Below are 15,452 nucleotides of genomic sequence, written 5' to 3' on the forward strand. Positions count from 1 at the left end.
TGAACCATCTCTCATCATTATCCTTACATGAATTTTTATTTAAAAAAAACCCTCTCCGTCAGTAAGGTTCAGACTGCATACTTTGAAGAACTAGCAAAAGATACAATGTGGGCAGGATTGCCTGAAAAGAAAAGACAGAGACAAGGACATGGTGATAACAGCGAACTCATGTTCCTATCTAGTGCAGAACCAGCATCCCCTATCCATGTCAGCAGGCATGAAAGGCTTGTACTGAAGTCCACAGAACCTAATTAGTAGAGACCACCAGGCCTCTTTGAAAAAACCTTCAGGAGGGACAGGAGGGCTTGAATAGGAGGAAAGAGACCAGATCCACATTTTTGGCAATATGCCATTTCGAAAGAGTACCCATGCTGGACGTGGGTTATTACAGTTGCTGGGAATCTGGATTATTGTATGGAGACCACCAGCTCACAGGACAAACCTAGCCACCGAAGGCCTCCAAGATAAAAAAAAGTTGATTGCTCGGCCAGCCATCCCCTGGCATGACTCGTGGGAGCAGGAACCAACGAACCATCCATTCTTGATGCACTGCAATGAGGCGGAGAAAGGGGGAAACAGGGTGTTAGAATGCAATGGAGAGGAACCCGGAGAACGTGTGCCCCTTTCTTCCTGGTGTTGAACAGAACTCTGGAAATAATAGGAAAAATAGGTGGGGCAAGCACCTGACTCCCTGGCTTCCTGCGGTACAATGCTTTAGATGACTGGCTGGAATGTCTTTCCCAGGGATTAGGGAGCATATTATTTCATATAAATGGGGCGAGGACAAGAAGCTAAGGTATGTGAGCATTTTAACACACGTAGCATTATTCAGCTTTTCAGATTCACGGGACACAACAAAGCTGCAACTTTAACCCAAAATGAGTTAATTTATCATGCAATCCACCACAGAAGCTCTCCGTCACGTCTTTGCCCTGTGCCTCACGGCTTCCAAACTGAAAGTATCCTTCATTGTCAATAATAGTGAGTCTTTGAATCCACACATGCGAGTACACATATAATGCAAACTTGTCTGTTGTCAATTATTGTTCATTTGGCTGAAGGCCAGATAGTGACCCCCTATTATGTCTAAATCCGGACAGAGGCAGGATGCAGAGGCAAGATGCATTCGAAAACCCCGGCTATTCATCTTGGTAACTGCTTGTGTAATTGACTGAGGCACCACTTGTGTGCTGTGTCGCACAATAGGCCTTTTTCGGTGTGATGGCAATTCATGATTGTGCTGCCATTCATACTCTATGACAAATAAACAACCATCATAATCATTAATGATGGGTGATTAGGGTGGCTAATAACCCGTCAAGGCTTCTCTGGTTGGTGTGTTTGTTTGTTTAATTATTTATTGAGCACACCGAACCCCCGGGTATCTGGGCGCATTACAAGGTTACAAATTTGCAGGTTACAAGAACATGCATCATGCAAGAAAAACACAAATGGGAAAGTTACAGAGTTGCACATGTTACAGGATGAATACAATGAGAGACACATGCGATACAGTAAGATACATTGCAAGTATGTACAACTTTTTCATACAGATATTTACAAGGGTTCAGAGGAGTGCAGTCAGTTAGTCACGTCGCCTTATTTAATATTGGGCACAATGGAGACATATGATTGTAAGGTGTGTTTTTGCAATGCCCAGTATGTAGTGTCTGACCAGGCTGGATGTGTGTGTGTTGCAGGGGATACGGGGGTCAGGTGATGATACACCCTGGGCATATGATGGATTGAAGTGAAACACACGTCCTAAGTAGGGCTACGAGGTCTGTTAGCTCTGTCGCTACTCAGTCATCCCGGGCGATGGCGCCTGCGAGAAGGCCCCCATTCGCTCAGTCCCAAGGCAAAGAGTGGGCTGCAGGAAACTGCAAGATCCAGGCCAAAATGGATGCCGTGTGACCTTAACTGCCGTGCTTTATAGTCCAATTATCCCGCTGCATCTGCGGACGATTAGCCTTAACCTCGTTTCCATCATATGTCAAATTAGCTCCAGAAAGCAGCCCGAGCCGTTGGCACAAGGCCCTCTTGTATTGTTTGATAACTTAGTGTGTAATTTCCATGTGGTGCTTCTTAATATTGTGAGTATGACTAAACATAATGGCAGATCGGCCTTTCGTGGAACTAAAGCGCAGGCTTGGCCGATATAGCCAGCGGCGCAACACAAAATGAGGCCCTCGCCCTACCCAAATGCCGTCCTCTCACTGCACAGAGACTCATGCTGACTTTAAGCCATGTCGGGGCCTCTGAACTGAGCATGTTTCCTCGCACCGTTACGGCCTTGCATGTACCAGTCATCCCCTGTTGCTCTTCCCCTTTAATTATCTATAATGGCATGGCATAAAGAGATGAACTGAGATACAGCGTCGGAAGAAGTTGATTGCATTAGCGCTTGATTTACTGTGATTATTATCACTTTGTATTTTTCTGTATTGGTAACGTGTAAAGTGATGTGTTATTTATATAGTGCTTACCTCGAACATATGTACATACAATATCACCCAACCGAAGTTAATATCACCCGACCGAAGTTGATACTCATTTCATTTATCGACCTCAGAAGGATGAAAGGCTGAGTTGGCCTTGCCTGGATTCAAACCTGCGCAGATCACACCCAGATCGCAGCAGCGACGGCTCAACCCGCTGCGCTATTGTGCACACGAATAGGACAAGGATGGAAGGGGAGGGTGGACCAGGAAATGAGAAGCAGAAGGTCATAAGGCGCTGCGAAAAAATGCATGGCTTTTTGAATATTTAAAAATGGTAGGCTTAATTCCTGTTCTCTCGTCTGATATTTCTTTTAGTATTTGTCTTTTGACATCTGGAATTCTTTGCTTTACTCTCTTTGCAACAAGATTCAGAGGCCACGGTGGATGAACTCAAAATGGCCATGGCGTGGCTGGCAGATGCATTCTGTGCCACCCTGACAGCTACTCTCCTCCCTGCATCTGTTTGAAATGGCTACTGGAAGAGGCGTGGGGTTCTGGTTCCCGAGCTATCCTACTGGTTATGGGGGGAGGAGGCGATGAGTAAACTCAATTCTTCATCACCTGCTCGAAGGGAGAACAAAAAACGATTCTATGTAGCACTCTTCTCTGTAACAAACCCCGAAAATAGGGTGCCGACAAACGAGAAGCGTTCCAGACCACTGGGATTTCCCGAAACATGCAGGTAGTACACAAGTTGATGAACAGTTTTCCGGTGGTCAGAGGTGACAGACCACAGCAAGGGCTGAACATTTCAGAGCCACCCAAGGAAGACACTGAAGCACGTTTTCCTTACAGCTGATAAAAAACAGAGGCACAGATACGAGCCTATCCAACCGAGACAGGGGAACAAGCAGCATAAACACAAATAATCAGGGCAAACGAGCACAAACTAGGGGCCAGAATAAAAACACAGGCTTGCCATAAAGGGCAGCCAAGATAACAGAAAGGGCGAAATATCTGGAAACATAGTCACCACCCTCCCAATCGGTACAGAACAGAAAAGAGGGGAAAAACAAAAGAGGTATCAGAACATATAAGAGCATAAGGGGTACGTTCTAACCACAAAGAGAGGCCATAGCACATGTGAAAAATCACAAGTCAGGCAGATAGTACATCAGGATGCTGGAGAATACGGCGACACAGCCCACAAGGCAGCAAAAATACTCAGTGGAAAATACGAGCATGAAAGAAAAGAAGACAAAAAAACAACAACCGAGGGCTGGGTCGGAAAACTGCAAGTAGCACTAAACCTGAAAACGGGTTCTACAAAAATAATAAGCAGTGGGGAATAAACACCACACAACACAACAGGCCAACGTCCGAGGGCCAGGGCCAGAGAGCTACAAGTAGCACGGAACCTGGAAACGGGCTCGACAAATTAATAAACAGAGAGGAAACGCACTACATAGTGCAATATAATAGGCCAAAACGCCCGGGGGCCGGGGTCAGGGAGCTACAACGTAGCGCTGAACCTGAATACAGGTACAACATTTTTTTTTAACAAAAAAGAGAAAAACAGGGGTGGACCGTCCCATAGGAAACCAGGAAGTTCCACAACAGGTGACCGCACCTCGGTCACAGGGGGGAGGTACGTCACCTTTATAAGAAACAGGTTTTGGTTCACTGGAAACATGTTACAGGGCCCAAGGTGAACAATTACTTTTCCGGGATCCCCATTTTTTGTTCGCAGTCCACCCTGGGTTGAAAAGCACTACGCAGCACAGACAAACAGGCCAACTATGCAAAGGGCTAGAGCCAAAGCTGCTAAAAACATTAAAAACTAATAAGGGTCTGAAATAGATAAACAGGCCAACGCCACAAGGGCCGGGGCCTGAAAGCAGCTAAATAGCATGATAACCGAAATGGGTTGGAAATATGAGCAATACTGAAAAGCAGGGGAGGACGAGGGGATCCCCAGGAACAGGCGCAAACACTACCAAAAGGCGGGAACCGAAGTAATAAAGCAAAATGCAGCAGACAGGCCCGAAGGCCCCTCAGAGCAGGGCTATATGTAAGTACAGCAGCAAGTAGATGAAACAGATGGGGGCATAGAACCAGTTAAGACCATGACCGGTCAGAGCAGGGCCCATCCTACCCGAGAGGTATCCAAGGGCTAATTTTCTTAAAACAACCTGGTTTGATTTGGTTACTAGAAAGAAACAAATTTGTATATCCGTACAAGGGGAAATAAGAAGCTAGCACAAGATGTTGGGCTACACATATCTACAAAATAACCAACAAACAAAGGTGGGAACCTCCAAACTCCGACACCCGGAGGTAAAGCAATACGTATAATACAGGAAGTGGTGCCAGAAACCCGAGAGCAACTGAAGAACAAGGCAAGATATTACATCAATTATTCATTTTGTTTTATTATAAATTGTAATAAAAATCTTTAATTATTTCCTTTTTATAAAAAACACATCCTAAATAGCAGGCATTCATTACATTCATTCAGCTAATGCAACTCTAAAAAATATATAATACATTTACATTTTTTATGTTTTTTATGGAAAAGTGCAGCAAATGCAGCAACTGTTCCATAGTTTGAATAAAAGTTACACTTTCAAAAAAGATAATTAATGTGATCAAAGAAAAACATTCAGATAACGAATACAATTTCTATATAAATGGAAAGTAGACAACAATTCCCATATTAGGATAATAGCGGTTCACTCCAAACAAAAATTATCAACTATTAGTGCCCCGACTGTTGATGCCAATATAAATGAATCTTCTTAGTCAAACAGGCTTCTTAATAAATAGTTTCGACTTAGATAGTTATCTATGTCTTCATCAGGATAGGGATGAACCTAACAATATTTCTGAGAACCATATAAAAGATGGTAAAATGCGCTTAGACTGTTGGTATTATCAAAACTAAGTAGAAACTCAAATGAAAGTGATATTAATATCAAGTGATTCTGCAGTCGTATGAAATGTATTTCTTGTGGTGTACATCCGACACGTGTTTCAACCACCTGGTCATTTTCAAGGCTGTCAATTGTCATGAACACAATATTTTCGACAGAACATATGATCATAACAACAAAAACCGACAACAATATTAAAGTAACCTCCCTACACCGCTGATCCATGGAGACAGCACCGCGGGTGGGAACGGGAATCACGGTGGAGGGACATATAGAACTTAACAATGTGGATTTTTAGCTTCATCAAATATTGCTTCTTATGTGAGCCTTTCATGCAAATGCACTGGAATAAAACAGATAAAACCCAAGCCGAAGAAGAAAAACATGTATAACCTTAAATGCAGACATTGGGCCTCATTATAAGTGTGCCGGTCCGGTACTAAAGTCGCCAGTAAGCTACCGGCGCCGTTACTACCAGACCAACAAACTACGAGTTGTGCTCACGGGTGCCTCTCTGCCCGCCAGATCTGAGGTATCAGGTAATATTATCGCCACCAAAAATATCGCCGTACATATGGTCGTCGGGAACGGCCATAGGCGATATTTTTGGTGGGGATAATTTATAGGGTAAATGGATGGGGGGGTTGCGTGGGTGTCCCCCGCTCCCTTTTAAAATATATGGGGATTGCGGGGGTGTCCCCCGCAGGTTCCATGGGGTAATATCGCAGCAAAAATATAGCGAAAATTTTGTACGGCGATATTTTTGCAGCGATATTATCACATAGAACCAGATCTGACCTGTCGGGCAGAGCGGCAACCGCGAGCACAACTCGTCAGATGCACCGGCACCATTCATGAATGGTGCTGGTGCGTCCAACCTCCCCATTCCCATTGAGCCCTTTGGTGCTCAAATGGAAATGGGGAGTAATGAATACCGGCACCTGGAAATGGGGACGGACCACGTCCGCCGGGGTCAGAATGCCCCCGTGCGTCCCCATTGCCGGGTGGTGGTAATTTTACGAGTTTGGCAACAGCCGTGCCGGTTTTATCGGCACGGCTACCGCCAAACTCGTAATGAGGCCCATTATGTTAGAATCCATTTATCAAATGTGTCTACCTAAAACCAAAGCAACAAAACACAGAAAACACAGGGCTGTTCTGTCAAGAGTCAAATGCAGCATGTAGATAACCACTTCCGTCCATTTCTTAAATGTTGCAGTGATCTCGACTGGAGTAGAAGGTCCAGATTTGAGGTGTTGAGAACGGACGTTTGAATTATCCACCCCTTAACAACTCTTGATGCACAAACTTGAACCGTGGATCTGGTCCCTTTTCATTTTTCTATTAGAGTTATGGATGCCTGGATATTGCCACTCCACATCGATCAATAATGCATTTTCTCTCTTGCCCCATTCTGGGACACTGTCTTAACCAATTGCATAAGCTCCTCACAAGGCTCTGGGACGTTTTAGCCCTGTTCCCGGAATACGTTTTATTTCATAGCGCCTCCTTTGGTTCTCTTTTGTCCGTTTTTGGCATGTTGGAAATCACAGTGGGGCTCATTACGAGTATGGTGGTGTGGGAAACAATGGGCAGTAACTAAATGACTGCCACTTTTCCTGCTCCGCTATACTATGATTATGAGTGTGGAGTGGGAGATTTACTTCCAGCATCACGTGGGATGTAATCCTCCCACTTTCCGCTGAAAATCAGTAAAATCGGGACAGTAATTCCGCCGGCGGTAATTCCACCAAAAGTGCCCCATAGACTCCAATGGAATTTCAAAAAAGGGGTATTAACTCCGCCACCGCCACTTGTAATCCAGTGGTAATTCTACCGGACCAAGTTGCAGTAACGGTAACTCCGTTGGGCGGTATTCCGACAGATTTACCACCAGAATAGCACGCAACTCGTAATGACACCCAGTATTTCGCCTGCCACCAATCAGTTCAGAAATGTTCTTATTCTGAACTGCAGGTGTGATGTTTTATCCAGTCATGATAGCAAGGAGTTTGGGGTGTTTGGGTTGGTGTGCTAACCACAGGTGGATGATGCTTTCATTGTTGCATTCTTAACGTTGGGCCGCAAGAGTATATCCATTTGCGGGATTTGTTCCCAGCTGGCTCTTTTCAATTTAAAATCCGCACAGGGTTGCTTGGACGGCATGGAGGTTACGATTCTTCTACATTCCTCTTCAGAAAACATTTCTCTTTTAGTAGAACCAGCAAACATTCTCAGATCCATCCCAGCCTGCCAGTGTTGGAGATTGGTAGAAGGATTGAACACTTCACGTCCCCTTTAGCGGGTTTCCGCCGAACCTGCAGAACGAAATCATTCCTATTGGCTGCTTGGGATGATGCTCAAATGTCATTTCATGGTGCAAGTATCCAAAGGCTGGTCACGTGTGACCTTTCAGAAACCTATGGCACTGTTGCTCGTGAGATTCTTCTCACTCGTTTAACTTATGGTGGAGTTAAGGGTGCTGCATGGAAGAGGTTTACATTGTTTTTGTCAAACAATGCACAATCTGACCTGGTGATCCCTTTTTTGCCAAACTAAACTTAAAGATGTGGGTACCACAAGGCTCGCCCCGTTCCCCAATCCTCTGTAATCTTCACGTGCAACTTTTGACTTCTATGATCTCTTCATTTGGTCATTCCTTTTTTACATCTGCTGATGATACCAAACTGATCCTCTATTTGTACTAAGAGGATCCACGGCTAATCAGTTTCAAAATGATAAGTCATATGGCATTCCGCAAAGCCATTAAAACTCTGCTGTTTGTCTGATCAGGCCCCCGCCCGCCGAGGAGCTTTGGTTTGTAGGAACTGTAACCGGATCTGCCTCCTGTCACACACTCCACTGTTATGCACTTTTGCAGCCAATTTGAGATACGCTCATTGTGACCAGGAGCAAGGTATCATCCATGTAATTAAGACATTTTCCAGTAACAGCGCCTCGATGCCTTTGAGCTGCTAGCGCGCTTCATAAATTAAAAAATGAATTAAATTAAATAAAAATCGCGAGCTACATGGGTACAAAATATGCTCATCTGAACTCCAATAAATCTGGACGCTCGCCATTGTTATGACTCTCGGAGCATTGGTCCCTTCTTTGGGGCCTTGCCTACCCTGGTTCGATGTATTAAAAAAGACCTAGGATTTAAATTTCACAATATGTTAACACTTACTCCTCACATTAACCAGGTGTCCTCCCTGTGTTTTCGTCAGTGTCAAAACTTGTGTAAAATATTGCCTCTGAAACTAGGAACTAGTATTTAAGGGGCTGAGCTCTAACTTAGCCCTGATTGGAGGGTGCTAATTCACTTGAACTGTGGCTGCCTGTCTACAACGCTTGCCACTGTAGATAGCTTTCATCTGCGTCCTGCGACTCATATTTCTCGCTTTCTGGCATTAGAGAGCTGTAGAAATCCAGTAAACAGGAACATAAACATGCAAATTACGTGAGCGCGGAGGAGGAAACAGGGCCAAACTCTCCACATTGTAATGCGTCGAGAAGGGTGAGGAAGGGATTCCTAAACAGAGAGGTAAGTAGATAAACATGGTTCAAAGTGATAATGTCGAATTCAAAAAAGTCGAATACAAAAATGTGGAGAAAAAAAATGGAATGTTAATGAAAATTTTAATGGGGAAGTTCCCACCCCAGCCCCCCGTTTATTTTTACTACCCAAACCCCAAAAATATACAAATAAAAAAAAACACATTCTATTTTTGTTTTCGACATTTTATTTTTTTTCAACATTTTTGTTTTCGACTTTTTTCAGTCGACATTATGACTGCACACCGATAAACATAGTTCTGGAGTCACCATGCTAATTCATGGATGTACGATTGTTCCCCACAACCTCTAATTTACACCCACAATTGAAAATCTGAGATCAATCAAATTAATTATAGAGGGGGTGAAAGGGTTTAAACAATTAGAAACCAGGCCAAGATGGCCACCAACAAAAAAAAGCCTCCACAATGTGATATACTGTGTTGGACCTAATTAGTTTCAATTTCACCCCTAGATATATTTTGAAACACAGTAAAAAACAAATGGTGAGAATGTGTCCAATGTTATCCTGGGGGAACAGAAGTTACTGCAGTGGTTTGTTATATTAAATTCCCTGATAAATCATTGGTTCCTTCTAAAGTAACCATTTTGGCAGGGAATGCCAGGAATCAATGGGGATCAAAGAAAACTATCAAAGTCTAGGCAAGTATCTGTTTTCATTTCGTTTGCAGGAATTTAAGTGTTTGGAAAGGTTTTGTGCTTGGGAAACAATGGGAAACATCCCAAAGGCTAGCCACAGTTATAGGGTAAAGCAAGAGGACTACGAGTCCATTACCACAAGCGCAGCAAAGGAAGCACCAAAGAGGACACCCCAAGAAGAACTCCAGGTGCATTTTTGAGACCCTAGCCATTAGTAAGGCATGGTAGGTGGGGTTCTGCAAACGCCCACCTCCCCTAGACCCATTGGATAACCTATAATGACTCCAAGGAATATATCAGGATCTCATGCCCTGGGAATGAGTACTCACAGTGCAGTCACTAGAAATTCTGACCAGGAATGGTGGGGGAAACCAGTAATTATGTGAGTTGCATTTTGAGGATGGGATACTTATTCTGGTAACAAAGAACTTGAACACTCAACGAGCAATGACTGAAATAAGGAATAACCCATGTACCCAAGGCAATGGCCCAAGAAGTATAAGCAGTGCAGTGAAGGAGAAGACATCAGGAGAACAAAGGAACCCAATGAATTATAATCATGACTGTTCTTTGATAATGTGCTTAATATCAGCGAGTGATTTCTAACCGTATTGGAGCCTATGTTTTGCTGCGCTGTCTTGCTTCCAAGACAAATGCGTTGCCCCATACCTGTCCTTCCTCCAGGTCAGCTAAAGAGGGCAAGTAGGGGATGCCATCCATCTAAAAACGTTTTCAAGATTTTAGCAACGGTTGGAGGAGACCCAGGATGGCCCAAGATGAAGGGTGGAGTAGTAGGCAGATACTACTTATCTATGCCAGGGACGTAAATCCAAACGAACCCAGTTTAAACCAATATAGGGGATGTAACCCTCTGCCTGCATTCTCTAGAGTGGTTTAAACTGGGCCCAGAGTAAGCCCATGTCATCACAACAGCCATTTTAGGCCAGCCTCTTGGTCCATTCAAAAGAATGGCCTAAAACAAATTGGTCAGGTGTATGGTTTAAACAATACATCAGTATCCCAATGGCTACTACTTTGTTGAACTGGGCTACTAATGCAGTAAGAATGACTGAACTCGGTTGAACAAAACCTAAATTACAGCTTCCACCAGCCTACCTCACTTGTAGAGTGATGGCATCACCTTGGGACCAAAATGGTTAGCTTATAAAGCACATCTGCCCTGGTAGGCCCATGGGTTACTAGTGGAGCACATCAGAAAAAAGGGTCGCAGGGGGGACTTCATTAGTAAAAAAAAAACTAGCTAAGTGAGCAAAAGATTAGGGTACCCACAAAGTTGGTCCAGAGAAGCTAGGAATTGCATTCTGCCCTTACATGAGGTGTGGAGTTGTTCCCATTGATTTGTTTAGCAGAACATATACTCGCCTCTTCCTTTTTGGCTGTGGAGGCCGGCATTTGGGCTATCTCCTGATCGCTGAAATGATGATTTGCCCTCTTTGAGATGTACCTCACTCAATGGAGATCCCTTGTGCTTTTTGTAGGCAGCATTTTGATTACACGTTTCCCACTGCAAGGACCCACTCCACTCCAACTTGAGCTGTACTTGTTGATTTATTTGCAACAGTCCTGGCTCTCGACTACTAGAGGGTGAGAGGGACCTCATACAATGCTGACATGTTATGGAAGAGCTACAAATAGGCATATCTGGCAGATAAAGGCAATATTTACAGTGTTTGGCAGCTTGCATTGTGACCAGGACACAGGTCAGTAGGTAAGATGGAATTGCAATAATCACAGACATCATGGCAGTAATTGATGGATAAGAACGAGGCAAAAGATAAAAGTACAATGTGTTCAGTTCCACTCTAATCAATATTATGTAATGTAATCAATGACATAATCTGGATAGATTGGGTACAGCAAACACTGAGCCAATGCAATGCAATGCTACTGCAGCACAATGTACATTTGTGCAGCCTGCATCTCGTATGCAGCAACTCGAGCTACAGCAACATCCACCACCTACAAACCTGCAGGTCTCACCTGAACAAGGGTATAGCCAGGGACGCCCATTCACCAAAATGCCAGGGGTAGCAGAAGTGACATCACAAACCTGATGACAACACATGAAGTGATGTCACATGACATTTGACCCGGCTGGCATCAGTTCCTCTTTAACCATGGTGACATCACTGCAGGTGGCTTGAGGGCATACAAAATACATAAATGTACAACTTTTAAAATATCAAATAGGTACTAAAGCAGACAGCAATATTTTAGGTACAGCCCACATTTTAACAAGAGTGCTGAATTCATATGCTATGGATGGGTCATGATATGATAGGGTTCCACCCAATAGAATCAACATAAGCCCAAAGGCACTGGCATAGATATGCCACTTCAGCATCGTATGGCCATTTACTTACATATTATGCCATTTATTTCTGCATGCCAGGTATTGCCATTATATCGTAAGTAGAGCCCCTACATTGCCAATTGCTTCAATAATACAGTATCCAAAAATTCAATAGATGGAAGTCAGCAACAGTGTACAGGAGCATTAATGCTCTAATTAACGATAATGCCTTGTTATTTATATAGCACTTTCACCAAAGCGCTATACAGAGCACATATTTACATACAATTATCATCCCAACCAAAGTTGGTACTCATTTAGAAACCTCAGAAGAATAAAGGCTGAGTTGGTCTTGCTGGAAATCGAACCTGCGACCCGCCAATCACACATAGATCGCAGCAACGAGCGCTCAGCCCGCTGAGTTATCTTACTGCTTTGCTATAAAATGAACGTGTCAAAGCTGGCTGCACAATGTAGGCCAGACACGTAATACCACTTATCATGTTTGCTGTCGCCTTGACGATTCAGAGTAAACAATGCCATTCCACGCTAAGACATACCTAGACTGGCTGCATCAAAATGCCAATCTAATGAAGGAATAACACTTCTCATGCTTAGTTTATCACAGATGCCCAGAAAAAATATACAATGCCACAGTAAGGAAAGGCTAGACTGGTTGTACCCAAATGCCAGTCTAGCCAGGTAAATACACTTATCATGATTACTTTATCAGAGTTACCCAATACAAAATGTCAAGCCACAGTAAGAAATGGCTAGACTAGCTGAATCAAAATGCCAGTCTAGCCACGTGATGGCACTCATGATGCTTAATTCATTATATATGCCCAGAATAATATGCCATAACACAGAAAGAAATGGCTAGGCTGATTGCACCCACATGCCAGTCTAGCCATTAATAAGATATATCATGCATGCGTTATCATTGATGACGCATATGTATTATTAGCACAAACCCTCTCCTGCCCCAGGATTCCCACGCATCCCCTCTCCCTCCCCCTCTCCTCCTCCAACCCCCAAAATCAGCAACTCGGCCCAGCATTACCTCCATGTTCCTCTTCCTCATCCCAGTAATTATGTACGAGGCAAGGGGATTCATAGGCAAGTTCTGGGATGAGGAAGAGTAGGACTAGGAGTAATGAATACTCCCATTAAGTAATCCGGGCATTGAACACAAGCACACTCATTAACACACTGTACACCCATACACCTGCTCATTTACATGTGCACCCATTCACCATACACTCACACACGCACACCCAGCCACCCATACATCATGCACTCACACATTACAACACATTACATAATATATACACACGCACATTACATAATATACACACATTACATAATATTTACACACACACACACACATACACTTAAAAAATATATTTCCTTACCTTCCCGGATCCGTTACTCCTAATCTGCAGGCAGGTCTCTGGCTCCCATGCTCCAGTACGCACGCGAGGAATTAGCAGAGGAGCCAGAGCCTTCGATATCCCAGGGTTCAGGGGGTCAGTAGAGCTTGGATTTGAAAAATAAATAATTTATTCTTGAAGTCACTCTGACTTAAAAAATAAATTATTTCTGTCACGAAACTGTAATGGAAATAATTTCTTTCTGAAGTGAAAGTGACTTCAAAAAGAGATAATTTCTTTTTGAAATCTGAGCCCCCCACCGCACAAGCAGGGGTCCCAGAGGCAGTGCCAGGGGTCGCATGGGAGTTTCCAGGGGTAAAATGACATCGCTTGGTATAGCCCTGAAGGTAGCAAAATTACGTGGTGTTAGGTAGGGCTAGCAGTTAAGCAGTGACAATGGCGCTACAAAGGTTCCCCACTTTCTCAGAGTTTGAAAGAGGCACGTGAGTCTCTGCACAATGCTGTTTGTTTAGAATGCAGACAATACATTTAAAACCAAGCTAGAAATGCAGGGGTCTTCTCATCGGACCACGGCAAAGTCACATGAGAGACAAGGCACATCATATGTATGTGTACCTGTCATGGAAACAGTAGTACACATACTAGCAGGTTTTTTGGTTTGCTTCCTTCTTCATCCTTTTGAATTGTCTGATATGCTTTACTGAAATTCCTGGCCTGTGGCACATATCTATAGCGTAAAGTACAGCACTTATTCTGTCTGCAATTATTTAGTGGCCTGGCCCTTTAATTTTTGAAAACCTCTTCATGTCAGTATATTATAGCCAAATCTCCAACTGCAACATTTCTGACAGACATTTTCTTATAATATTTTGCAGTCACTTTCTCATACACCTTCTGATTTTGCCACATCTGCTGTCTAAGGCTATGCAAACCCTTTACTAATTACTGTATATCATCTCTGCTCCTAAATTGAATGCTTTCAGATCTCCTGGTGCTAAAGGCAACACTAATATTTCAGTACTGGGCATGGTAAGTCATGTTATGTAGTCATGACTTGCAAACACTGTTTTGTAAGGTGAATATTTTGTGACAGTAGCTTTTCTACCTCTCAAGTTATGCAAAATGAAAAGCAAATGGAAATCCCATTGCCCTCCTTGTTGACAGAGGTTTTTGTGCATTTTCTTCTGTGATTTTGAATTCGAAATCCTTTCGCTTCTGAAGGGCTTTATTGTTGCCACCCCTCCACTCGTAAATTATGAATTGTGCTAAACTCTTCTCCTTCCCATCTTTCACTTGTGTAACCTCCTTCTACCCACACGTTCCATTTGCTCACTAGTACAAGCCTCCCTTTGGATTGTATATTCTTGACCTGCTCATTCTAACACATTTTCCCATATGTCATCTGTGCTACCTTCACCTTACATTCCTTGGGTGAAATATAGCCCCTGGATGCCAGCAATAAAGAGGCCAGAGTTATGAGGGCTCACCAAAATAAAAGGCACGTGCAGAAATTATGCTGGGCATAAGGCCTAGTGAATCCAAATTACAAGGAAAGAAAGTGGGCCTAAAAATGTGAAGATGATAAAATGTGCGCAATGCCGTTCATGAAGAAATAGAAAGACACGTGGCAATAATGTGTTGACAAATCCATGGAGAGCTGCACCCACAGAAATAGAAACCGCAGTGCACAGTATCTTAAAGGAAATGACAGAATTGTGTTTCAAGTGGTGGCAGTGACACGAAGCATTTTAAATGTCAAATAATTAAAATGTTATTTTGTTTTTCCCTCATCTAGATTAATTATATGTACAGCAAAATGCTTGCCAGCCTTTCAAAATGTGAATATGGTTTCTGCCGTGCACAAGCTCACAAAATGGCCAATTTTAAAGCAACTTGCATGGTTTTTTGAAACTGTGTATTTTATAAGATGTCTTTTTAAATGCATTCAAGTACGAGTTTACAGGCTGTTTTCTGCCAGCCATTTCTTCAGATGTGAAACGAAGCTCTCTCCTCTCTGTTTCCCTGGAGAGAGAAAATGCCTTTCCTTAAATTTACAAGAAAATAATTACTTCTAGATCAGAAATGCGGGGAAGACCAGATAAGATTAGGTCTGTTCTGCAGCCCTTGTGACTTCTGGGTCACAGATCCCATA

Source organism: Ambystoma mexicanum, chromosome 8 (genome assembly GCF_040938575.1).
Source record: "Ambystoma mexicanum isolate Mex_15411 chromosome 8, UKY_AmexF1_1, whole genome shotgun sequence".
NCBI classification, from domain to species: Eukaryota; Metazoa; Chordata; class Amphibia; order Caudata; family Ambystomatidae; genus Ambystoma; species Ambystoma mexicanum.